Source organism: Mobula hypostoma, chromosome 6 (genome assembly GCF_963921235.1).
Source record: "Mobula hypostoma chromosome 6, sMobHyp1.1, whole genome shotgun sequence".
NCBI classification, from domain to species: Eukaryota; Metazoa; Chordata; class Chondrichthyes; order Myliobatiformes; family Myliobatidae; genus Mobula; species Mobula hypostoma.
The window spans coordinates 33,756,251-33,774,138 of record NC_086102.1 but is presented as its reverse complement, the minus strand read 5'-3'; the positions used below and the strand labels follow the sequence as shown (position 1 = coordinate 33,774,138).

The window sequence follows — 17,888 nt, the reverse complement described above, 5'->3', positions numbered from 1 at the left end:
TTGGGGCCGCTTCTTTTTACATTGTACATCAACGATTTGGATTATGGAATAGATGACTTTGTGGCTAAGTTTGCTGATGATACGAAGATAGGTGAGGGGCCGGTAGTGCTGAGGAAACTGAGAGTCTGCAGAGAGACTTGGATAGATTGGAAGAATGGGCAGAGAAGTGGCAAATGAAGTACAATGTTGGAAAGTGTATGGTTATGCACTTTGGCAGAAAAAATAAACGGGCAGACTATTATTTAAATGGGGAAAGAATTCAAAGTTCTGAGATGCAACGCGACTTGGGAGTTCTCGTACAGATACCCTTAAAGTTAATCTCCAGGTTGAGTCAGTAGTGAAGAAGGCGAATGCAATGTTGGCATTCATTTCTAGAGGAATAGAGTATAGGAGCAGGGATGTGATGTTGAGGCTCTGTGAGGCGCTGGTGAGACCTCACTTGGAGTACTGTGGGCAGTTTTGGTCTCCTTATTTAAGAAAGGATGTGCTGATGTTGGAGAGGGTACAGAGAAGATTCACTAGAATGATTCCGGGAATGAGAGGGTTAACATATGAGGAACGTTTGTCCGCTCTTGGACTGTATTCCTTGGAGTTCAGAAGAATGAGGGGAGACCTCATAGAAACATTTCGAATGTTGAAAGGCATGGACAGAGTGGATGTGGCAAAGTTGTTTCCCATGATGGGGGAGTCTAGTACGAGAGGGCATGACTTCAGGATTGAAGGGCGCCCTTTCAGAACAGAAATGCGAAAACATTTTTTTAGTCAGAGGGTGGTGAATCTATGGAATTTGTTGCCACGGGCAGCAGTGGAGGCCAAGTCATTGGGTGTATTTAAGGCAGAGATTGATAGGTATCTGAGTAGCCAGGGCATCAAAGGTTATGGTGAGGAGGCGGGGCAGTGGGACTAAATAGGATAAAATGGATCAGCTCATAATAAAATGGCAGAGCAGACTCAATGGGCCGAATGGCCTACTTCTGCTCCTTTGTCTTATGGTCTTATAGTCTTATGGTCTCCACTCTGTCTATGCCTTTTATCATTTTATACACCTATCAAATCACCTCTCATTCTTCTTCGCTCCAGAGAGAAAAGCCCTCTCAAGGCTTGCTCAGCCTTTCCTCATAAGACATGCTTTCTAATCTAGGTAGCATCCTGGTAAATCTTCTTAATACCTTCTCTAAAGCTTCTATATAACGAAGAGACCAGAACTGAACGCAATGCTGCAAGTGTGGTCGGACCAGAATTTTATAGAGTTGCAATATTACCTCACGGCTCTTGAACTGAATCCCTTGACTATTGAAGGCCAACACACCATATGTCTTAATTACCTTATCAACTTGCGTGGCAACCTTGAGGGATATATGGCAATGGACCATAAGATACCTTTGATCCCTTTATTCCTTCACACTAAGAATTCTGCCACTAACCCTGTATTCTGCCTTCAACCTTAATCTTTCAAAGTGAAAACTCGACATTTTTCTGTGTTGAACTCCATCTGCCACTTCTCAGTCCCAACTCTGCATCCTATCCATGTCTTATTGTAACCTATGACAACCTTCTGCACTATTCACAGCTGCCCCAACTGCCGTGTCAGCTGCAGACTTACTAGCCTACCCTTCCACTCCCTCATCTAAGTCACTAATGAAAATTATAAACAGCAGGGGTCCCAGAACAGATCCAGTAGTCAATGATCTCCAGCGAAAAAATGCACTCCATCGATTATCACCTCTGCCTTCTGTGGGCAAGCCAATTCTGAATACACACAAGTTTCTCTGAATTGTGTGCCTTCCGGCATTGAGCCTACTGTGGAGAATCTTATCAACCTCCTTATTAATATCCAATACACTCCATCCACTCCTGTGCTTTCATCAATTCGTTTTGTCACTTCCTTGAAAAAGTCAGTCAGGCTTGTGAGGCACGACTTGCCCCTCTCAGAGCTGTACTGCCTATTCCTAATCAAACAATGCTTCTCCAAATGCTTGTCAATTCTGTTACTAAAAATACTCCCAATAATTTGCCCACCACTGGCTTATAATTCTCAGTGTTAATGCTATTACATTTCTGGAACATTTGCTATCCTCCAATCTTCAGGTACTCAACTGGACAATTAGGATGCAAAAATCGTCACCAATGGTACAGCAAAATCTTCCCTCGCTTCCCATTGTAACCTGGGCGTATATCCCATTCAGCCCTGGGGAGCTGTCTATCCTAATGTTTTTCAAAACTCCCATATTCATCAAGTATTCATTGAGGACCTCCCAAACTCCTCTGTCTTCAGACATGCTTCCTCTTTTATCACTTATTAGTCTTCCTCTCACTCTAGTCACTCTATTGTCTTAACGTACATTTAGACTGCCTTGGTGTTTTCTTCGATCCTCCTCATCAAGGCCTTCTCATGTCCCATTCTATTGCTCCTAAATCACTTAAGCTCCCTCCCGCCTTATTACTTTCCAGTGCCCTTTCTGATCTTTGCTTCCTAAACCTTGAGTATGCTTCCTCCTCTTGACTAAATTTCCCACCTCTCTTTTCAACCATGGTTCCTTCACCCTACTGAGACAGTCCAATAGGGGTCCAATACTGCTTAGCGCTGTGATGTGAGGTTCAGCAGGGTCACAGCCTCAGGGAAGAAGCTCTTCCTGAGCCTGCTGGTGCGGGAGCGGAGGCTCCTGTCGCGCCTACCGGATGGGAGGAGAGTAAAAAGTCCATGGTTAGGGTGAGATGCATCCTTGATGATGCTTTTCGCCCTGCCCAGGCAGCGTTTATGGTAGATGTTCTCAATGGTGGGCAATTGGGTGCCAATAATCCGTTGGGCAGTTTTCACCACACGCTGCAGTGCTTTGCGGTCTGATACGGGACAATTGCCATACCACACTGAGATGCAGTTGGTGAGTATGCTCTCAATGGTACAGCGGTAAAAGTCCGTCAGTATCCTGGGACAGAGGTGAGCTTTCTTGATGCTCCACAGGAAATAAAGGCCCTGTTGCGCCTTTTTGATCAGGATGGAGGAGTTCAGGGACCAGGTGAGATCCTCGGAAGTGTGGACACTAAGGAATTTGAAGCTTGATACACGCTCCACTACAGCTCCGTTGATGTAGATGGGGACGTGAGTGTGGCTCCTAGCATGCCTGAAGTCCACAATGACCTCCTTGGTCTTCTGGGTGTTAAGGGCCAGTTGTTGTCGGCACACCACACAGCCAGCTGCTGGACCTCGTCTCTGCAGGCCGTCTCGTCATCCCCTCTGATCAGGCCAACCACCGTGGTGTCGTCTGCGAACTTGATTATGGAGTTAGAACCATGTACAGGAACGCAGTCATAGGTGGAAAGGGAGTACAGAAGAGGGCTCAGCACACAGCCTTGAGGCACGCCGGTGTTCAGGGTGAGGGTGGAGGAGGAGAGGTTGTCTAACTTAACTGATTGGGGTCTGTTAGTCAGAAAGTCCAAGGTCCAATTGCAGAGGGATGAGCTGATACCAAGCTGGTGAAGTTTGGTGATCAGCTTGGAGGGGATCACAATATTGAATGCTGAACTAAAGTCAACGAACAGCATTCTGACGAGTTGGGGCTGTCCAAGTGGGTCAGGGCAGAGTGAAGTGCCGTGGAGATGGCGTCCTCTGTTGACCTGTTGGTGCGATAGGCAAATTGATGGGGGTCATAGAAACATAGAAACATAGAAAATAGGTGCAGGAGTAGGCCATTTGGCCCTTTGAGCCTGCACCGCCATTCAGTATGATCATGGCTGATCATGCAACTCAGAACCCTGTACCAGCCTTTTCTCCATACCCCCTGATCCCTTTAGCCACAAGGGCCATATCTAACTCCCTCTTAAATATAGCCAATGAACTGGCCTCAACTGTTCCAGAGTAGTGGGCAGACAGGATTTCAGATGTGATAGAACCAGTCTCTCAAAGCACTTTGCAATGATGCAGAGCTCCAAACTTCCAGCCTAGTAGCAACATAATTAGCCCTCCCTCAATTAGATGCTTTCCTGTGCATTATGCTCCTATCCTTGTTCAAGGCAATGCCACAGGTCAGGGAGTATGGTCACTATCTCTGAAATGCTCACCCACCGAGAGATTTTACATCTGATCATTATTTAGTACCAAATCCAGTATGGATTCTCCTGTAGCTGTCCTGTCGACATATTTTGTAAGGTATCCTTCTGCCGCATCTAAACCACTTCCACGAAGGATGTACCTATCGATGTTAGGGAAATTGAAGTCACCTGTGATAAGACCCTGTCATTTTTACACCTTTCCAAAATCTGCCTACTGATCTGTTCCTTCGTGTTCCTGTTACCATTGTGGGGGCCTATAATTTACTCCCAGTGGAGTGATTGCTCCCTGTCTGTCTCTGACTTCCACTCACACTGATTTAGCAGATGACCCCCTCCACAATGTCCTTCCTTTGTACAGCTGTGATACTGTCCCTGATTGGCATTGTCAATCCCTCATCTATTTTAACTTTCGCCTCTTGAGTCACAATCAGGGTGTCCTCATCGTGGCACAAGAGGAGGCCTTAATCAATCATGTCAGAACAGGAATGGGAATTGTAATATAAATACAGTACAGTATTTGGGCTTGGATCAAGCATGGACCTGTGGAACATGAGGAGGCAGCAATTCTGAGTGTGTGACTGTGCCGCCAAGGTATGTAGCTTTTATTTTCCAAGTTTGAAACGGAGGTTGGGAGACAAGGTTGTGAATTCCCCAGAGACTAGATCTGCTGTCGTAAGTACAGATCCCTGGGACTTGTATTTAACAATGTGCCCAGACTGTCTCCAGAAGATGAGATTGTTTGCAGAAAAGTGCAGGATCTGGGGTCTCTGGGCAACATCTTGCACGTTGTTGACAGAGTCTGCTTCTGGCAAGAGTGAGAAATTGTTAGGAAGAAACATTTATTGTTTAGCTGCCGTCTATTTTAAATATCAGTTTCCAACCATTTACTGCTTGCTGAGGTTGAGAGCCCAACATCTGCTGGAAGTGTTTGCAGATTGCTGTGGAATGTGTGGAATGGAAAAGATGGAGTAGGACGGCAATGATTTCTTTCTCATGTGATGTTATCATTATCCTAATACTGCAGTATTAATGCTGTAAAGTTACTGGAGTATTAATGAGACCCCCTAGCATTCTGGTACTGCACTTGGCAGTGCTTTGCAGAAAACTGATTCATTACAGCACTCATAGTTACTGGAGTGCATCCTTCTGAACAACGTGCTGCTGTGCCAGGAACCGAGTCAAATTCGTTGTCCTACACTGACAGTCAAGAGGTCTTATTGCTGTATACCTGTGTGGACTGAACTATAGAAGCAGGATGCGGAGATTGCCCATAGGGCACTGCTAGTGGGTATCAGGAAGTTGAAGTTGAGGAACACACACTAGTCCTCTTCAAGGGGTCAGCAATGCAAAGGGTGAGCAGTTTCAAGTTCCTGGGTGCCAACATCTCTGAAGATCTATCCTGGGCCCAACATATTCCTGGAGATGGTATGCCAGTGGCTATATTTCCTTAAGAGTTAGAAGAGATGCAGTATGTTACCCAAGACTCTAGCAAAGTTCTACAGATGTACTAAGGAGAGCATTCTAACAGGTTGGATGACCACCTGGTACGGAGGGGTCAGAATAAACTGTAGGGGGTTGTAGACTCAGCCATTTCCATTATCGGCATCAAGTTCACCTTCAAAAGACTAAATAAGAACAGAAGAAATAGGAGCACAGCTATGCCTCAGAAAGATGTCCTCCAGTATCGAGGACACCCGGAACCTAGGACAAGCCCCCTGCTCACTTCTACCATCAGAGAGGAGTAACAGGAGCCTGAAGACTCACATTCAACATTTTAGGACTAGCTTCTTCTCCTCTGCCATCTGATTTCTGAACAGTCAATGAACCCATGAACAGTACCTGACTGTTTTTCTCTCTTTGCACTATTTATTAAAAAAACACATTTCTTAATCGTAATTTACAGTATTTTGTGTTACAATGTGTACTGCTGCTCCAAAGCCACATATTTCACAATATGTGTCAATGACAATAAGCCAGATTCTGCTTTTGGATAGGCTTATTTGAGTGTTGTGGCTGCTTAGTGAAGTGTGTTGAATTCCTCTGTGGTACAATGAGTGCAGCCCATTGTAGAATAACAGTAGTAACTGCCGGGACAGACACACCCCTGATCCTATGCATCTCCATTTACTCAAATTTAATCAATAAGTTAATGAACCTGCCAGTTTTAAGTGGGAAGTTACGTGGCAAGACTAGTACTTCACTACCAATCTCTAATTTTGGAAAAGTGATGGACATGCCAGTCCTCCTGAGGAAGCCTCGTGGTTCAAAATGAGCAATTGTGAAGGCATACGCTAAGGATGTGCACTTAACCCAGTGCTCTACTCCAGGGGTCCCCAGACTATTTCGCACTGCGGACCGGTTTAATATTGACAATATTCTTGCGGACCGGCCAGTGGGGGGGGGGGTGTTCAAGTAGGGTTAAGCTCACCTCAACGTGTCTTTTACAGTTAGGGTTGCCAACTTTCTCACTCCCAAATAAGGGACAAAAGTAGCAGTCAAATCCCGGGCTACTTTACCCCAGGAAAGCCTACCATGACCATGAAGCCTTGCGCGGGCTCTGTGTGCGCATGTGCGTACGTGCCGATTTTTTTTTCCCCACAAATCAGTTTTGCCCTCATCTTCCCGACTATACTGCACATATATTATTTCTACTTTATATAGGCTGTGTATTTATCATATCATTCCTGCTTTTACTGTATGTTAGTGTTATTTATTTTCGGTTTTATGTGTTATTTGGTATGATTTGTTAGGTTATTTTTTGGGACTGGGAACGCTCAAAAATTTTTCCCATATAGGGGAGGGAGGGAACGTCGACTCAGACCTTACATGCATTTTCATGCCTTACAAGGCGCAGATTGGAAGTCTGTGGGACGCCACTCCTCGCACAGACTAGAGCAATGTGTGATTAGGTGCCTTGCTCAAGGGCACAAACACGCTGCCACAGCTGGGGCTCGAACTAGTGACCTTGAGATCATATAAGGTATAAATTAATGGTAATTGCTTCTTTGCTTCTTTGCTTCATGCCATTTCGGCACGAAAGGTTTCATAGGAACGCTGTACCTTAGCAGGGGAAATACGGGACAAACCAATTTAGCCCAATATACGAGATGTCCCGGCAAATACGGGACAGTTGGCAACCCTATGTTCAAATTTAACAGTGTGTGACAGGGAATGAGGTAAGGTGCAGCTGACTCCTATCGTTTACTCACATGTTCTGCGGCCTCGTGTTTGGGGACCGCTGCTCTGCTCTACCCCGAAGCACGTGACCATGGCTGAGTACAGCTCAAATGTCATCTATAAATTTGCCGATGATACCACTGTTGGCAGAATCATTGATGGTGGTGAGGAGACATACCGGAGCAAGGTAGATCAGCTGGTTGAGTAGTGTCACAGCAGCACCTTTGCATTCAAAGTCGGCAAGACCAAGGAATTGATTGTGGACTTCAGGAAAGGGAAGTTAGGAGAACACTCACCGGTCCTCATTGAGGGGTCAGCAGGGGAAAGGGTGGGAAGCTTCACGTTTCTGGGCATCAGCATCTCAGAGGAGCCATCCTGGGCTCAAAATATTGATTATGTGGTAAGAGTTTTGAGGCTATTTGGTCTATCACTGAAGATTCTAGCAAATTTATGACCGGTTGAGAGCATTCTGACTGGTTGCATCACTGCCTGGTACTGAGGTTCCAATGCAGAGGATTGGGAAAAAACTGCAGAGGGTAGTAGCTTTTCAGACTAGAGGCTGGGAGCATGATTTCCCAAGCTGAGGAGGGTAAGATCGGGGGCACAGTTCAGGAAAAGAGATGTTCATCAGCTTCAAGAGAGCTCTCCCCATTTATATTGGCAGTACAGCAGTGGAAAATGCAAGCAGTTTCAAACTCATGGGACCGTACATCACACATAACCTCTCATGGTCTCAGGAGACATCCTACACAGAAAGGTCACTAACACCTCTATTTTCTAAAGAGGTTTTTCTCATCGACAGTCATTTCATTCTATGATATTCAATCGCGAGCACTGTGACAAGCTGCGTGACTGCTTGATAAGGAAACTGTACTGCTGCAGACAGGAAGGCTTCACAACAGGTCGCCCAAATTGACTGGTGCATTACTGGCACTAGTCCACCCACCATCGAGGACGAATATATGGCAAGGTGCCGGAAAAGGGCCAGTAACATCATGAAGGATCCCACCCACCCTGTTCATTGGATTTTTGTCCCACTGCCATGGGGTCGGGGGGGGGGGGGCGCGGTGCGCTGCGTAGTATCTACTCCAGAACCATCAGTCTCAAAATCAGTTACTTTCCCCAAGCAATAAGGCTGAAAAAACACCTCCACCCACTAACTCCACCACTATTTTGTTATTTCCTGTCAGCCACCTTGTGTACAGCCTGGCATCGCTTTATCAACACACATTTAATCTATATTAGATTAGATTATGAGGACACACAGTCCTCTTATTGTCAGCTAGTAATGCGTGCATTAAGAAATGATACAATGTTCCTCCAGAATGATATCACAGAAACACAAGACAAACCAAGACTAAAAAAACTGACAAAAACCACATAATTATAACATATAGTTACAACAGTGCAAAGCAATACCGTGATTTGATAAAGAATAGACCATGGGCACGGTAAAAAAAAGTCTCAAAGTCTCTCAAAAGTCCCATCATCTCACGCAGACGGTAGAAAGAAGAAAAACTCTCCCTGCCATGAACTTCCAGCGCCACAAACTTGCCAATGCAGCACCCTGGAAGCACCCGACCACAGCCGACTCTTGAGTCTGTCTGAAAACTTTGAGCCTCTGACCAGCCCTCTGACACCGAGCACTGAGCACCATCTCTGCTGAGCGCTTCAACCCCGCCCCGGCAACAGGCAATAGGCAAAGCCGAGGATTTGGGGCCTTCCCTCCGGAGATTCTCAATCGCACAGTGGCAGCGAAGCCGGCATTTCAGAAGTTTCTCCAGATGTTCCTCCGTGCTTCTCATGTCCATCTCCATCAAATCAGGATTGTGCACGGTACCTACTTAACAAATACCGATATCATTCCGGAGCGGCTGCGCGCACTGCGTTGCGCCGCCATCTTCTCCTCCCCTCCTTGTGTATCTTGTGTATCTATACTTGTGTTTTTTTAAAATCTTATCGTGCTTTTTCTGTGCTGCATCAGATACAGACCGACAATTATTTTGTCCCCTTTATACTTGTGTACAGGAAATTATATTAAACAATCTTGAGGCATTTATGGATTTAGTTGTGAATTTCTGAAGCGATGAAATCCTCTAGCCCAGAGACTGCGAAGGCTCAAATTTTTGTGTTTATTCAAATAAAAGTAAACAGATGTCTGTTCATCAAGCTTGTGTGGGTGGTGCTGGGAAATGACTGTGTGGCAGAAGAAAGTTATTCAAAATGATAAGCCAGAATCTTGCAAGAAATTTTGTAAAATTAGCAAAAGGTGGGCAAGAAAATGGTAAGATAAAAATACAATGGAAAATCATCTAGAAATATAGAGGGAGATTTGTATGAACTTTGAGAAATGTGAAAAATTAAAGATGATCTAAAATGAGTATGGATCCTTTATGGAGAAGTATTAATAAGAAGAGGGCAGAATCATTAAACAAATGTTCTGTATCTCTGTCTTCACAGAAAAAAGTAGAACATGATGGATATTATGGGAGAAAGCATAGGCTAATGAAAACAAGGATGTAATTGATGTGAAGACACATATTTCTGTACTATATTTAACATCCTTTTTGAATGTAGTCAATACCCTGGAGGTAATTTTTTGCGATTAAGGAGTGCAGAAACAAGGATATATTGATTTTCATTCAATTCTTACATGCTGACAAAACTATGTCCATTCTGAAATTTAAAGAAACATAGAAAATAGGTGCAGGAGTAGGCCATTTGGCCCTTCGAGCCTGCACCGCCATTCAGTATGATCATGGCTGATCATCCAACTCAGAACCCCGTATCTGCCTTCTCTCCATACCCCCGACCCCTTTAGCCACAAGGGCCATATCTAACTCCCTCTTAAATATAGCCAATGAACTGGCCTCAACTGTTTCCTGGGGCAGAGAATTCCACAGATTCGCCACTCTCTGTGTGAAGAAGTTTTTCCACATCTCGGTCCTAAAAGGTTTCCCCTTTATCTTCAAACTGTGACCCCTCGTTCTGGACTTCCCCAACATCGGGAACAATCTTCCTGCATCTAGCCTGTCCAATCCCTTTAGAATTTTATACGTTTTAATAAGATCCCCCCTCAATCTTCTAAATCCAGTGAGTATAAGCCTAGTTGATCCAGTCTTTCATCATATGAAAGTCCTGTCATCCCAGGAATCAATCTGGTTTTAAATTAGTCCGGTGAAGTGAAAGATAGCAATTATAATACTGTAACCCAAGAAATGATGGAAAGAGGAATCAGAGAAAAAGCAGTTTAGTTCATCATTAATAATTGAAAAGCTGCTAGACTCTGTTGCGAAATGCATGCTACTACTCAACTTCCACCTTCACTATTCATCCACATCCAACACAATTTTTTTTTGCGTTGCCGGTTCTGGTCAAGAATATTGGTGGACTACATATTAGGGTGAGGCTGAGGACTTCAATGGTCAATTCAGCAAAAAAAAATAGTGGGTTTTTATATTGGAAAAAGTACATTTATGTTATTTTGGTTTAATTTTGGACAATCAGATTTTATTTGCTTTTCATGAAACTACATCTATCCGAGGAGTTGGATAGTTGAAGTCCCCCTCAAAAAAAAAGAAGAAAATGGACCGAGAAGAATAAATGCATACCTCTGGATTTTTAAACCAGCATTTGATAAAATGTCAAAAATCAGGTGGTTAAGAATAATACTGGGATTCAAGGGTTTGTAATTGATAAATCATCATCATGGATTAAGGATTGTTTAAGGATGAATACTAGAAATCTTCAGATTACATCGAATAGGGAACAGTAGAGCACAGCAACAGGCCCCTTGGTCCACAATGTTGTGCTGAACCAGTAACCAGTGGATCAAAAAACCCCAAAAACTAATCTCTCCTACCTACAGAATATCCATATCCCTCCATCTTTCTCAATTAGTAAGGTGTAACCAAAGAAATTCCACAAATTAGTGCTTGAACCTAAGCTGTTAGCAATTTATACCAGTGATTTGAATGAGGGAATTACATTCATTAAGTCCAGTTTTACTTATAATACCAGGGTGTATTGGAAATACATACGAGGAGGGTGTAAAAAGCTATGGTACACTTCTGATTGGGAAGAAGTTGGTAGTTGAAGTATAATAGCATCAACCAATACAAATAATCAAATAATGGGGAAAAAAATCCATGTAGTAGAAGGAAAGGGGGGAAAAAAAACAACTTTTTGCTAGATGTGACATATGGAGGATTCTGCACATAAAATTAATATGTAGGTTCAACAATTACTCTAAGTCAAATGCTGTGTTACCTTTACATGGAACTGAAGTATAGATGTAGCAAACTCTTCTGCTAATCTAAGGTTTTCATGTTGTACAAATGATCTATTCATTATGTACTGTCTCCTTTTCTGTATTTTAGCACTGAAAAACCTAGCTTTGGAGGGTCATGATCCTGAATTAACATTTTGTCTCATGAAGTGAAAGAGCAATCTTTGAGAAATGTATATTAATTGTTACTATTGGATGGCTAGAAGCCGCTTCCTCAGACAAATGTATCTTGATGTATAAGGGATTATGGTTTCAGGATATGGGAATGACCATTTTCCTAAATAAGGTTATAAATAACCTTATGGATTAAGAGTATTTGGAGTTATCAATCTCAAAGAACTGTGGATTTCATTCAATGTGTATATACATGATGCTATTCACAAAAATTCTGGTAAATTATAATGGAGCCATTTAAAGCAAGGAGTTTGAAACCAACTGAAGTTTTCTTGTGTTAGGTCTAGTCAGACGTATGTTGTTCTCTCCCTATTTCAGATTCTAGTATGTAATGTGCAGTGTTCCAATTCTGCCTTTGGTTTGATTCAAGGTTGTGTACCATAAATGTATAGTATTCAATCTGTGAATTTTAGATCTATGGTGCAGCTAGCTATTAGTCTGTCCAAATTGATGGAAAATCTGGATGGACTGATCTCAGCTCTTGGACCTAGTGTACAATTTTGGAGCAAGACCTTGGCTTCTGATGGTGTCCTTTTCAAAGGTGCTCATCACCTGGGCCAGGATGGGGGGTGGGGGAATGAAATTCAGGTGGTGGGGTTTGGGAAAGGGTTTAGATAGACATGGAGGGTCATTGAGGTGAAGTGCCATCAATGTAATGTTCTCTGCTGGTGGAAGAACTGTTAGGTTATCATGTTTTATGCCCAAAAAATGTGTATGAGCCATGAAAGCACTTCTACACCTCTCAACTTTGGTTGTACAGTATCTGACACTTGTTCTGAAATTTTTGGATTGTTCAGTTTGTGTTTGGTTCAGGATGGTAATGTAAATCTGTTTAACATTGTGAAGCTATTTATAGACACTTTTTTATTTTCTTCACCTTCTAACTTGTTTTAGGAAAATGCTGTGTTGCCAATATTTTGATTGCAAATACCTGGAGGATTTTCATTCGAGCTGCAGCCGCATTAGGGAACGGGAGATAGATGACCTTCCATTCAGGAGGTGGAAGGGTTAATCGATAGGAGGTACAGGGAGGAAGTTACACCTAAGGTGCTGGACGTAGGTAAATAAGTGACCATCAGGATAGGAAAATGGATTAGGCAGCTAGTGCAGGGTACCACTCAATAACAAGTTTATTGTTCGGATATTATTTTGGGGGACAACCTGGCAGAGGAAGGCCCCAGCAGTCAGGTTTCTGGCACTGAGTCTGGCTCTATGATTCAGAAGGAAAGGGGGTAGAAAAGGTGAGGAGTAATGATAGGGTATTCATTGGCTTGGAGTATAGAACAAGATTCCTGGATGGTATGTTGCCTCCCAGGTGACTGGGTCAGGGATATCTCTGATGGAGTCTATGGCATTCTTAAGTGAGAGGGTGAGCAGCCACAGGATATTGGTACCAATGACATAAACAGGAAAGGTAAGGGTGAGGAAGTCCTGTGGAGTGAGTTCAGTCAGATTAGTGCTAAGTTCGAGGACAGGACTTCCAGGGTGGTGATTCCAGGGTATTGTTGCCCATGCCAAGTACTAGTGTGCCAGAAATACAGTTTAACACATTTTTGAGGAAAGAGTTCAGGAGGGAGGGCTCAGATAATTTGTTTCGTGGAGCTCTTCCAGGAAAGGTGGGACCTATACAAATGGGATGGTTTGCTTCAGAATTTGAGGGGAACCAGTGTCCTTGCAGGAAGGTTTGCTGGTGCTGTCTTGGGCGGGGGGGGGGTGTACTTTAAACTTGAGTTGCAAGGAGGATGGAAATCGGAGATCAAGGGCAGCTAATGGAGCGCAATGAGGAAAGGAGATGTAAAATGTACGTATAAAGACAGAAATGAACCTCCGCTCCCGGGTCCGCGCCAATGTCATTGTGCCACCAGCCGGCCCCGTTATTTTAACTTTTTCACATTGACTGGGACTCCCACACCGTAAATGGACTGAATGGGATAAGAGTTTGTCAAATGATTATGAAGACACGTAATCCTCTTTTATTGTCATTTAGTAATGCATGCATTAAGAAATGATACATTATTTCCTCCGGTGTGGTATCACAAAACACAGGACAAACCAAGACTGAAAAAACTGACAAAACCACATAATTATAACATATAGTTACAAACAGTGTAACAATACCATAACTTGATGAAGAAGTCCGTGAGCACAGTAAAGTTCAAAGTTTCTCAAATGTCCCACATCTCACGCAGACGAGAGAAGGAAGAAGAACTCTCCCTGCCATGCCGACCACAATCCGACTCTGAGTCATCCGAAAACTTCGAGCTCTGATCAGCTGTCTGACACTGAGTACTGAGCACCATCTCTGTCCGAATGATTTGACCTCCTTCTCGGTCGCCAAAAGCAGGCAAGGCCGGGGATTTTGAGGCCTACCCTCTGAAAGATTCCCAACCACACAGTAACAACAGCAGCGAACGGGCGTTTCAGAAATTTCTCCAGATGTTCCTCTGTGCTTTCACGTCCATTCTCCATCAAATCAGAATTGTCCACGGCCCCTCTTTCACAGATACGATATCATTTTTCACCGGAGGGCTGTGCACACACAGGCGCGCCGCCATCTTCTCCTCCCACTGTACTCACAAAAGTTGCCTTGATCAATATGGGGAGGTGTGATATGGGATCTCTTATTAATATAAGCAACAGAGCAGGGGATAGAAGTATGTGTAGGGAAATGCTTTGGATCTAGTGGACATCATTGCTGTAGCTTTAAGTTAATTATGGAGAAGGATAGGACTGGTCCTCAGGTTAAGATTCAAAATTGAAGAAAGCCCAATTTTGATGACATCAGAAAGGACTTTGCCCTCAAAAGTGAAATATTGAGAGTATGGAGTTTGTGGTTTATGTTTTATTTAGAGTAAAAGGCAAGTCTGACCAGTTTAGGGAACCTTGGTTTTCAAAGTATTTTGGGGACCCTGGTTAAGAAGAAGGATGAGATGCCCAGCAGTATAGGCAGCAAGGAACAAATGAGGTGTTTCATGAGGAGTATAAGAAATACAAGAGAACATGTAAGAGGGAAATCAGGAGGACTAAAAGAAGGCATGAGGTTGCTTTGTCAGATATAGTAAAGAAGAATCCCAATAACGTCTACAGTGATATTCAGAGCAAAAGGATAGCAAAATTGGTCTTCCTGAAGTTCAGTGGTGGTCGTCTTCCTGTGGAGCCCAAAGAGATGGGGAATATGATGTGGTAAATTGGATCAGCGTAATTGTGATGACAGCAAGGTTGTCAGTGTAGAGGACAGTGAGGAAGGCTCACAGGGCTTGCACTGGGGTCTAGACCAGCTGGAAGACGTGCTGAAAAATAGCAGATGGAATTTAATACAAAAAGTGTGAAGAGGATAAACCAGAGTAGGATTTACATGGTGAACAGAGGGATCTGAGAGTACATATCCATAGTTCCTTGAAAGTAGCGTCACAGGTAGATGGGTTTGTAGAGAGAGCCATTGGCCTTCATAAGTCAAGACATTGACTACAGGAGCTGGGATGTTATGTTGAAGTTGTACAAGATGTTGCTGAGGCCAAATATGCAGTATTTGTTCTGGTCATCAACCTACAGGAAAGATGTCAATAAGATACAGAGAAAGTTCACAAGGATGTTGCTGAGAGTTGAGGACCTGAGTTGTGAGGACAGATTGAATAGAGTAAGACCTTATCTGCTGGAGAGTAAGAGAATGAGGGGAGATTTGATAGAGGTGTACAAAATTTTGAGGCCTATAGAGGTCGTAGGTTAAGGGTGACAGCTGAAATATTAGGAGGAACCTGAGGAACGTCAGTCGTGGGAATGTGGAACAAGCTACCAGCAGAAGTGGTGGATGTGGGTTTGATTGCAACATTTAAGAGGTGTTTGGGTAAGTACATAGTTTTGAGGGTGTATAGTGAGCTATAGTTCAGATGCAGGTAAATGAGATGAGACAGAAATTTATATCCTCAATTCCTTACTTCCTTTACTGTTGTAAGTGCACTCATTATTGTGCAATACAGGATGCATGTTCGTGCTATCACTGCTACAACTTTGCATGATATTTCCCAAATAAGGTTGAATTACAGTAGTGTAGATTGGATTTAAATTTTAAATGTGTTCATCTATAATTACGTGTAATACAAGTATTTGCATGGGCCCAGTCAACATCACACAATAAGGGGATGCAGAATAAGTCTATTGAGATGATGAAATGCTTCTATACATAGAAGCCTTGGTAACGTGTTTGAAGAATGACTAATTGTAAAGAGAATTAAACTCAGAGTTTGCCAGTGTACTCGGGTGCCTGCGCAGAAATAAGCCCCTCCTCCTTGCCTGAGGAGTTCATGACCATCAGGTTATGATCGGATTTGACTTGGTTTGGGTGCCTACCTTGCTCAAAAGGCCCACTGTTTCTTATTGTTTGCAAAAGTAACTGTATATTTCACTGAGGTACTGGATAACTGCATGACCCCTGGCGCAATAGCCCAATGCGAGTTATTTATGGCAGCAGGAACAGCCAAGCAGTAAACTCATTGCATAATGCGACTGGATAGTGAGCAGCGTGGTCTTTTTTCAATATTTTTCACAAATTGGGCGGCATGGCAGCGTAGTGCTTAGCGTAATGCTATTGTTAGTGCCAGTGAGCCGTGTTCAATTCCGTCACCAGCTGTAAGAAGTTTGCACATTCTGTGTGGGTTTCCTCTGGGTGGTCGGATTTCCTCCCACATTCCAGAATACAGGTTAGTAGATTAATTGGTTACATGGGCTGTTGCAGTGCTGTACCTCTGAAAATTAAAATATTAAAAACAATAAACCAAAATAACTAAGTGCTTTATTTTGCTCTCAATCTTCCATTGCCTGATGTAATATTCTTCCCTGACTCCCCTGTTCAATTTAACAGAACTGCTTTTAACACAGAGATAAGGTTCTGGCTACATATAATGTTCTTTTGAAATAAATAGTTTTTTTGGGGGGAATGGAAATAAAGGAAATGGTGTGGCTTTCATCTTGCCCGCAGTATTCTGTTGCCTCCAAGTAACGGGAGTGCAGGAGAAATGCAGCAAAAGTCAAAGAGGAACAATTGTGGAAGTGTGTTCAAGACAGTCCTCTTTGGGTGTTTACAGCCCTGTGAATTTTCTGTATGTGCTTCTGAGAATCGTGTGTGCGCGTTCAAAGTCCATTTATTATCAAAGTATGTATAAACTGTACAACCTTGAAATTTGTCTCCTTACAGGGAGCCACAAAACAAGAACTCCTTTTTAAAAAAAAGACTAACAAACACCCAATGGTCAGAGAGAGGAACAAAAACACACACATTGTGCAAACAATAAAAGCAAACAGTATCATTCAGAATGAAAGTGAGTCCATAGACTCGAAGTCACAGTCACAGCCTCAGCCTCTATGTATCACACAGCGGGGCAAATCGTCACAGCACTCACTTGTGAACAGTGATCACAGAGTAAGGCTTAGATTATTAATGGAGAAGGCAAGGGGAGTTTGAACAGAATTTCTTTAACTGGAGGAGATCTGACTTCAAAGGGACTAGTTTGCATATGGTTGGGATAGAAACCCAATCAAACATTTTCAATTTGTTCCAAGAACAGGCTTGGAATTCCTTCACTCTACAGGGATAGAAACATAGAAAACCTGCAGAACGATACAGGCCCTTCGGCCCACAAAGTTGTGCCAAGCATGTCCTTAGTTTAGAAATTACATAGGGGTACCCATAGTCCTCTATTTTTCTAAGCTCCATGTACCTGTCCAGGAGTCTCTTAAAAGACCGTATCGTATCCGCCTCCACTACCGTTGTCGGCAGCCCATTCCACATTCTCACCACCCTCTGTGTAAACAACAACAACTTACCTTTGACATCCCCCTTGTACCTACTTCCAAGCACCTTAAAACAATGCCCCCTCATGTTAGCCATTTCAGCCCTGGCAAAAAACCTCTGACTATCCACATGATCAATGCCTCTCATCATCTGTACACCTCTATCAGGTCACCTCTCATCCTCCGTCACTCCAAGGAGAAAAGGCCAAGTTCACTCAACCTGTTTTCATAAGACATGCTCCCCAATCCAGGCAACAACCTTGTAAATCTCCTCTGCACCCTTTCTATGGTTTCGACATCCTTCCTGTAGTGAGGCGACCAGAAATGAGCACAATACTCCAAGTGGGGTCTGACCAGGTTCCTATATAGCTGCAACATTACCTCTTGGCTCCTAAACTCAATCCCACAGTTG

At 43.3% G+C, this 17,888-nt stretch overlaps 1 protein-coding gene across 11 annotated transcripts in view; it reads left to right on the top strand.

The window, feature by feature from the left end:
- Positions 1-17,888, top strand: part of LOC134347918 (type 2 lactosamine alpha-2,3-sialyltransferase-like) — a 138,402-nt gene that overhangs the window by 41,642 nt on the left and 78,872 nt on the right. The gene's annotated exons all lie outside the window — the stretch shown is intronic.